Source organism: Berghia stephanieae, chromosome 10 (genome assembly GCF_034508935.2).
Source record: "Berghia stephanieae isolate SIO BIC M18660-M18661 chromosome 10, UCSD_Bste_1.3, whole genome shotgun sequence".
In the NCBI taxonomy this organism is placed as follows: Eukaryota; Metazoa; Mollusca; class Gastropoda; order Nudibranchia; family Aeolidiidae; genus Berghia; species Berghia stephanieae.
This window is the reverse complement of record NC_088369.1, coordinates 42,555,672-42,565,671: the sequence shown is the minus strand read 5'-3', so window position 1 is coordinate 42,565,671 and position 10,000 is coordinate 42,555,672. Positions and strand designations below refer to the sequence as shown.

Below are 10,000 nucleotides of genomic sequence, written 5' to 3'. Positions count from 1 at the left end.
GGGTTAACGAAGAAAAGGTCACTGGTAGAAAAAAATACTTTTAATTAAAATTCCAATAATAAAATAAAACTAGTTTGTATTTTTTTTAGTATAAGAGGGGGGGGGGGGGGGGGGGGGGGGGGGTCCTGAACTAGTAAGTATGACACTCGCTTCAAACGCAAAAAAAAATTTTTTTAAATGCCAAGATCGATCCCGGGTGCAGTCGAGATTTGTTTTTTCTGACCGACCTGTCTACCCATCAGTGAATGGGTAACTGGGTCTGTTAGATCTGGCGAAAAGTACTTTGCTACGATAAAATCTTAGGGTCTTATCCTATTTTATTTTGTCCGTTTCAAGCTATAGAAACCGTAAATTGTTTTTTTTTTTTTTCTTCTAATTTCTCTAGTTGCGGCTATGTGGTCTAGTGGTATGACACTCGCTTACGTATCGGAAGGTCCTGGGTTCGAGCCTCGCGCTCGGCGCATAGTTGAGTCCTTGGAAAAGGCTCTTTATTCACATTCTCTCACCGTACTCAGGTGTAAAATTAATGAGTATCTGGCCGTTAACAGCGTTGTCTTTGTCCAAAAAATTATAATATCGCCTAACAGGCAGCGTGTCCCGTCCTACATGTTTAATGTTGCTGTTGACCAGGGACCCCCTGTAAAGCGCTTTGAGCACATTTAGTGGATATTGCGCTATATAAAGCTCTATTTTAAATATTTTTTAGAGATGTTTTTGACAAGTTGGGATTTTTTTACCTTTATCTATCGTTGATGAAGCAAAAAGATTTTCTGATTAAAATTGATAAAAGACGATTTGTCAATACACGACATCCAGTATTATATTATATACAGTGGCCACGATCAACTCCACACGAGAACCGTGACGAAAGGACCCAATTTGTTGCACCTCCTAAACGGGATTTCGGAATTTTGTAAAATTAATATTCATATTATAATAATGATAAATGTACATTTATATAGCGCCTATGCCGAAGCTTCGAAGCACTTCACATTGACCATCAGTAAAAAACATTACACACTGCAGATTCGGACATACGAACAAAAGCTCACACGCATCCAATTACACACACACACACTCACACACACACACACATCCATATACACACCATATATTCTGTCGTAATCGATCGCCAATCACACCAGTAGGGCACTAATAATTTGTTTGAAAAATCTATAAGAAGATTTAGTTTTCCTAATTTTTTCTATATTCAATTGTTTTATTAAAAATGATCTAATTGAAAGTGTTGCATTAAAGGGATAACAAGAACAGCGAGCTTTTCAAACTTGGAATCTACATCTGATCCCTATTTGTTCCCAGTTCCCCTTTCTCTTACTTTTTCTTGGATGCTTTAATTGTAATTCTAGAACTTTTTACTATCCCATTTTCTTTGTTTTTACTTGCGCTGCTATAACCTTACTGTGTTGCAAGCGCCGTAAAACCCTTAAAAACAAACAAAACAAAACCAATATCATTTTTAACCCATTGGGAAGCTATTCTTGTTATTACTTTGGCAACAGTAAATCCGTTTTTGGTGAATTAATTTGTCATAATTCAGTCAGAATAATGAAAATGTTACTGTTTGAAAGTCGAAGGAGGAAAAAATAAATTTGATCATGTTTTGACTTTGATACATTCTGATCATTGATATGTGAAAAAGTTCTAGCCAGCATGAAGAATAAAAAGTACCGATTTTCTTTGTTTAGAACCAATCTGCTCGTTGCTGGGCGGAAGTGACATCAGACTATTGAATCCTATTGTCTACCAACTGGTTCGTCCCCGGCGAGGTCATGGTGGCTCATAATACGATTCAATAGTCTGATGTCACGCCACCCGGCAACAGCGGCCATCTTGGTTCTAAACAAAGAAAATCATTACTTTTTATTCTTCATGCTGGTTAGAACTTTTCATATGCCTTGTGATCAGAATGTGTACAAGTCAAAACATGATCAAATTTATATGTTGTTTTTTTTTTCCTCTGGATACGCTTTTATGCTCGCCAGAGAAATATGTCATACGGCCGTCCGCCATTGCTCCGATAGTTTAGAGCCAGTGTTACTAAGTTACCATGCGTCATTAGGAAGGAAGTGACGTTACTACTGTTGAAGAGTATTATTTAGTGAGAATTCAATTATTTTTTGGATATTCGGGAAGAGAAAAGGCTTTCCGTTTAAGCGGTTTCCACAGTAAAGACTAAAGATGTCGTTCACGCTGGTTGGTGCCGAACTGGAAATTAAGTCGTTTATGTCACCGTGACGAATTGAGCCGGTGGTCAAGAATTCTATGACGAGTAACTGACCACTGGTCAGTTCATTTACATTGTATTTTGGGTTGTGTTGTACAATAGATATGTATAATATATACTGAAATAGACATACAAATGGAGGTGAATTATTGTGGTCTATTGGTGTCTTTGTGTTTGTGTGTGTGTGTGTGTGTCTTTGTGTTTGTGTGTGTATGTGTGTGTGTGTGTGTGTGTTTGTGTGTGTGTTTGTTTATGTGTGTGTGTGTTTGTGTGTGTGTGTTGGTGCTGTGGACATGAGACATAGATTTGTATCTGTGATTTATTTTGGTTTCTTTTCTTGTGTTGGTGAATCGGGTAGCAGCAGTAGTAACAGAGAGAGAGAGAGAGAGAGAGAGAGAGAGAGAGAGAGAGAGAGAGAGAGAGAGAGAGAGAGGGAGAGAGAGGGATATACAGATAGATAGATAGATAGATAGACAGATAGATAGATAGATAGATAGATAGATAGATAGATAGATAGATATATAAATTATAAAACAAAAACCATGAAATAATAGTGCTCAACTTTAGAATAAAAGGAGCTATTTATAAACATTTGAAATTAAGATAGTTTGACTTCTGTGAAGTCAAACTATCTTAATTTCAAATGTTTATAGATAGATAGATAGATAGATAGAGAAAGAGAGAGAGAGAGAGAGAGAGAGAGAGATGGAGAGAGAGAGAGAAAGAGAGAGAGGGAGAGAGAGAGAGGAGATAGAGAGAGAGAGAGAGAGAGAGAGAGAGAGAGAGAGAGAGAGAGAGAGAGAGAGAGAGTTACACTTTACTGGTTGTTCGAAACGTCTTTAAGCTAATGTGATTTATCATTGATTATTCCACCCCTCTCATTGGTCATTGGTAAACCCTATCATTTCTTAGTAAATACGTAATCGTTGAATTATACTGAATGAATAATAATTTTAAATTTTTTTAATTCCCTTCATTCATCTCATAGGGGCAGCAGCTTCTAATGGTTCTCACACTACCATGTTATGACGATTCACCCAATCAGCAAAGTCCGGTCCTCACTCGTGCACCGTCGCGAACCCGCCCGGTAGCTTCGTCACAACACACCGTTCAACTAGATGCTCTGCCGTCTCAGGTTCTTGCCAACATCGGGCACATGTAGGACAGGTGGAAAGTCCCCACTAATGAAGCGCACTTGCCGGTCGGCAGCTCCTCGACCGAAGCCGATTCGCAGCCACCCAGTGTCTCCTCTTACTGGTATCAAAGCCTGGCAACTTCTCACCAAGCTTAGAGGAGTGTAGGTCCCCGCCCCCACGAGGGATTGAATTCGTCCAAACCGACTTCCATCTCGTATATGCATCTCTTTCCCTTAGGGAGAATTTGTCTTTAGGGTCTATTCCAAGGGAAGACTGGAATAACCCAGGCGTCAGCCACAGTGCAGCGTCGCAAATTGAGCTAAGGTTAGGTGACTTGCTCAAGGTCACGCAACGCAGCGGCGCGGCGGGTGATTGAACTCGGTACCTTTCTGGTAGGAAGCAAAGATCGTACCGCTGAGCCACGCTGCCCCTTATTAAACTCGTTATAGTACACTGGATCTCTCTCTGATCTTGCAAGAAAGTATTTAGAATTATTATGACATCATTATCCCGTCTAAAAGGCAGCAAGTAATTCCCATTCATTATCCTTTCAATAATGACGCAGGAACCAAAGTATAAATGTCCAATCCCTCGATGTGAAAAATTACTGGAGGAGGCAAACAATGCATTTTAACTGGGAACAAACAGTAAACCATGTCACTAAAACCCGGATCAACTATTTAGCCGTACTCTGGAAAAACCCATATTTTAAAATTTGGCCAGAAAACTCGTCCTTCAAATATCAATCGATTTAAATGAACCACATCTTGGCAAAAACTCTCGCGGAAGTCCCAGGTTTGAGAGTTTTTGCCAAGATGTGGTTCATTTAAATTGATCGATATTTGAAGGACGAGTTTTCTGGCCAAATTTTAGAATATGGTTGTTTTTTCGGTATAACCGCAAACTCGGGGACCCAAATAATTTTGGGGGTTTGGGAGGGATGGGGGAAACTTTAAAAAAAAAATTCTAGTAGGGGGTTTGGGAGGGGAGAGACGTTAAAAAAAAAACAGCTTCCCCCCTTCCAAACCCCCAAAATTATTTGGGTCCCCGAGTTTGCGGTAGTACCGTTTCTTTTCTCTTCAGAATACGCCATTATTATCGTTGGTATTCTAAAGTCACCTTAATTTCCACCATAAAACTATTGATAGACACACCATAAATCACTGCACACTTCATTGGGCTCGCGTGTCAGACACTTCGAAAGAAAAGAAGAGCACGGTAGAAAAAGACGGAAATTAATCATGCAATAGTCAATGCAATGAAAAGACATACACCGTTAAATCCTGTTATAATAATAAATCATAATCCATAACAACTTGTTTACTATAATATAAACACATTAAATATAATGTGCGTCATTTCCGTTATGTCTATTATTAGAAGTTGAAATGGACTCCAAATATTTTTAATTTTATAGATATCTTGTTGTATGCGCTTGGCACAGAAGCTCATAACATTGCCATCCGGAAGTATAACGAACGGACCAACACATAAAACTTTTTCGTAACCATGAACTCTTATAGATAGTGTGCGCTTGGCTTAGAAGTTCACAACATTGCCATCCGGAAGTATAACGGACCAACACATAAAACTATGTGTAACCATGAACTTTTATAGTCTGGTTAATACAGTTTAATGAGAATTACTCATAAACACGGATGGCAAAAAACAATAACAAAGCCCTGATTGACGTCGACTTCATTCTATCTATAGATAGTTCGAAGGTGACGTCACTCCGGCCTTTCTTATTGTTTTTTGCCATCCGTGTTTATGAGTAATCCTGTCCTGTTTTGTTGATAAAGGGGAAAACCCAAAACGTCCATTTTTTCTGTTTTCGTGTATTAAATTGAAGCTTACATTCAATTTAACATTGTTAATATTTCTTTCTTCGAGCTTCGAGCAGCAACATTTACATTACCCAGTGTTCTAAAAGCTCATAAAATAATTGTTTATGAAGCACTTCCAGGTGCATGGCGCTTGTGATAATTCTTACCTTTCTGTTTTGTTCTTGAAGTACAAATCTGAAAAGAAAAGGAAATAAAATCTTAATTTTTTTTTGACGATGTAAAAACAGAAACAAACACAACATAAAAGAACATTAAATTTATTATCTAGTGCATGTCCATGGATTCACCATGCTCAATACGCTAGGCGCAATGTTTTTGCGCTTTTATATAGCTCAATATCGACTAATCGTGCTCAATGCGCTTTACAATGGGTCCCTGTCCAACAGCAACATTTTACAATCAAATAAGATGGGTAGTACCAAAAATTCGTATTTCTACGAATGCTTCATTTATTTTTCTTGCAGCGGATAATACGGGCCGGGCACATATTCTCATTTCATACAGTACCAGTCGCCTGTTGGGAGTCCTTTTTGTAAGACTAACAGTCTTACAATATTCGTCCTTGCCTATAGTCAGGTACTCATTGATACCTGTGTCGAGTGGCATATTGTGTCTTACGCGCCTTATGGCTAAGAAGCTCATAATATTGCCATCCGGAAGTATAACGGACCAACACACAAAACTGTGTGTATCCATGAACGTTTTATAGTCAGGTTAATACAGTTCAGTGAGCATTACTCATAAACGCGGATGGCAAAAAACAATAACAAAGGACACAACGCATTACAACACTGTTAAACCCAGCCGAGAAATGCGTTCGATTATCAGACCTAAAAATGTGTTACACGTTCCTAGATTCTATTGTATCGAATTCCGATCAACACATGACAAACATCCACATGTAAAAATATAATGTTTAAAAATAACAATCTGTTTATACAGCATATTAATGTTTACACACAAAGCACAAAACCCGTTTAAATTCCACATAAAATTCAACAAACACAATCAAGACCAAGATAGACTATAGATAGAATGCGCTTGGCTAAGGAGTACACAACATTGCCATCCGGAAGTATAACGGACCAACACACAAAATCTGTGTAACCATGAATTTTTATAGTCTGGTTTATACAGTTTAGTGAGAACAACTCACAAACGCGGATGGCAAAAACAATAACAAACGCCTGAGTGACGTCATCTGCATACTATCTATACACTGTGTGAAGTGAACACACCGTAAATAGAATTTCGTATTATAGGGTAGGTATACTGCAGTTGTTTTAAAAAACACAGTATAGATAGTATGCGCTTGGCTAAGAAGCTCAAAACATTGCCATCCGGAAGTATAAGGGTTGACACAAAACTATGCATCCATGAATGTTTTATAGTCAGGTTAATACAGTTCAGTGAGCATTACTCATAAACGCGGATGGCAAAAAACAGTAACAAAGACATGAGTGACGTCCTCTTCGAACTATCTATATGCAATGGCAACGAAATAGCACATACTGTGTTCTTTACTAAAACGACAGTATACAAATAGTGATAAAAATTTATGTACATTTTAAAACATTGCCCTGTTGTTATAATAATATATTTATTTATGAAATAAGCGCACCCCCTGGAAAGTTCTTAGTTCAGCAGTGGTTAGATATGTGAACAATCGTGCAAAACAGTATTCGGTCGATTATACTTGAGCTTTTATATAGCGCAATATTCACCAAACGTGCTCAAAGCGCTTAACAAGGGGTCCCAATCCAACAGCAACAAGTAACATGTAGAACGAGACAAGACGCCCGTTAGGTGATTTTACATTTTTTTCGGACAGAGACAACGCTGTTAACGGCCAGGTACTCATTTTATACTTGAGTACGGTGAGAGAATGTGAGTAAAGAGCCTTCTCCAAGGACTCAACTATGCGCCAAGCGAGGCTCGAACCCAGGACCTTCAGATCCGAAAGCGAGTGTCATACCACTAGACCACATAGTCGCGTAGAAGCAAACGCCTATAGTTTTAGCACAAAGAGCCGTTATAGATAGAACGAAGATGACGTCCCTCAGGTCTTTGTTATTGTTTTTTGTCATCCACGTTAATGAGTAATTCTCACTAAACTGTATTAACCAGACTATAAACGTTCATGGTTACACACAGATTTGTGTGTTGGTCCGTTACACTTCCGGTTGGCAATGTTGTGAAGTTCTTAGCCTAGCGCATACTATCTATATAATAATAAGAAATAATATTTGCACGGAAATGAAAATTAATTTCTGCATGATGAGGTCATTTCATAACATTTGATTCATGTTTATTTACATTGCCACGTTAAAAACTTGGAAAAAATATCACCCATCATGTCGATTTGGTGATATGGTATTAGTTGGCTATAGATAGTATGCGCTTGGCTAAGAAGCTCATAACATTGCCATCCGGAAGTATAACGGACCAACACACTAAACTGTGTGTATCCATGAACGTTTATAGTCAGGTTAATACAGTTTAGCGAGAATTACTCATAAACGCGGATGGCAAAAAACAATAACAAAGACCTGAGTAACGTCAACTTCGAACTATCTATAAAGTCTATTCCCAGCATTTCGTTCATCACGACATAATAATACCGTTTCGATAAGACGGGTAGCAAATGCGACTTACCAAACAATCAACGGTAAATAAGTAACAAAAACGACAGCCGCTCTAGCAAACAGTGACGTCATCCTATTATGGTTGCCCGTTGTCAAAGAATTAGAATTTGGTCATGTAAACATCGGGAAAGATGTTTGGACATTTACAAAATTTGCATAAAATTTGCCACTAATTAAAAAAAACAAACAAAAAACGACAACATTTTTATAATTTAAAAACTCTTTCTTTTTTCTTTAATACTCTCGAGCAAACAGGAGAAGTGACGTCATCCTATTATGGTTGCCCGTTGGGAAAGATTTACAATCTTGTCAGGTAAACAGCGGAAAATGACGTGTGGACATGTACAATGTAATATGTCATCAAATATTAATTGACAACAGGAGCACAGAATTTGCATAAATTTGCATAAAAGTTGCCACTAATTTTTAAAAAAACGACAGCACTCTTCGACTTTGAAAACTCTATTTTAACGCCTAATTTTAATAAAAATCATGACGAAGATTTGAGTTTCGAATTCACACAGCCATAAATAAATAAATGCTTGATAGAGATTCAAGCCAATTTCAGATTTTTTTCTGCGTTTTTTAATCACAAAAATCGTTTCTTAAAATCCTTGTCTATTACCTTCAATAAAAAATGAAAAATTGATCAAATTTTTCTTTTTTTTTTAAATTTTATTTTTTAGGTTACAAAACCAATTTTTAGCGTCTATCTAGATCATTCTGGTTGAAGACTGTGGGTTACAAATAATATTACACGATCCAAAAATAACGTTAAGATTTAAACTTGGCATTACAGAAGCAAAATAAAATCCTCTCCAAATTTATGTGTTTCTGCAATGAAGCATTATAAGATTCCGTTATAAAACTAATTATTTAGTGAAGTAAAAGTGATATTTTTTTTCTTCACTGCGTTTGCAATGAAAAGAAGATATTATTACATTGTATATTGAAAAAAGTTACCTACCGACCTAGACTTGTCCGGGCAAATGAGCAATATTCATATGTGAACGACTTCGGTGAATGGCGGTAGGTACCGTTTAAACTTGTATTACATGAAATAATATGTCTTAACTTATTTATAGTCATAGTAATATAGAAGTATTAGGTTAATTGACTTTTGACTGGAAAATTCTGGTCAGGAAGTTAACCCTCTCCTCACCATCTACAGCAAAATCGTCACATTTGTTACGACACAATATACGTTTTTTTATTATTCAGATTAATTTTGTACATTAACAAATTTTGAAGAATGATCTTTGTTCAATTAATAAGAACATAAATATGTTTTGTAGAGAGCTTGGTTGAGTTTAAAAAATAAATTTTTCTGCTGGGTAAGCCTGCCGTTTTGAGAAAATACTGAAAATGATTGGTAAGGAAAGAGTTAACTGTTTCCTTATCAACAATAGGAACATCGTCACATTCGTTACGATCCAACCAACATAACAAGAAATGAAGTGAGTAGGAAAGTGCGAGAAGACAATTATAGATAGAATGCGCTTGGCCAAGGAGTTCACAACATTGCCATCCGGAAGTATAACGGACCAACACACAAACTCTGTGTAACCATGAACTTTTATGGTCTGGTTAATACAGTTTAGTGAGAACAACTCACAAACGCGGATGGCAAAAACAATAACAAAGGCCTGAGTGACGTCATCTGCATACTATCTATAGAGAATAAACATTTCGCGGCGGCGATGTGGCGTGGGCTCGAACCGTAGCCATCGTTATGTTATAGCCTGACACTGAAACCCAAAAAGACTGGCATTTTGACGTCATTATTTGGTTTTTGCACTGCCTAGTGGTTGTTTGTTAGTAGAACTCATGGAAACAAAGTGGTCCCATTGGTTGAACTATTGAATACAACTCACGATTTGTTTTCTTTTGTGGCCAAAGACTGGCATTTTGACGTCATTTTTTGGTCAGTGTCAGGATTTTAACTTTACGATGGCTACGCCCGAACACGCGACCTTACTGGTACGGTGCTTCATTTCTTGTTATTTGGGAATGCTCATGAAGTTCTAAAATTGGGGTCAAAATGTCGTAATTATACGGATTTTTCGTAGTCGTGAGCCCAGACATAATACCTTTTTTTTATTAAGGGGCACATTTTACCAAAAATAG

General features: G+C 37.4%; 1 protein-coding gene across 2 annotated transcripts in view; it reads right to left on the bottom strand.

Moving 5' to 3' along the window:
- LOC144981164 (uncharacterized) overlaps positions 1-10,000 on the bottom strand; it is a 289,898-nt gene that overhangs the window by 114,845 nt on the left and 165,053 nt on the right. For both annotated transcript variants that reach the window (XM_078929320.1, XM_078929321.1), the window contains one exon: positions 5,375-5,402. The gene's annotated coding sequence lies outside the window, so the exon portion shown is untranslated. The remainder of the gene's footprint in view (positions 1-5,374; positions 5,403-10,000) is intronic.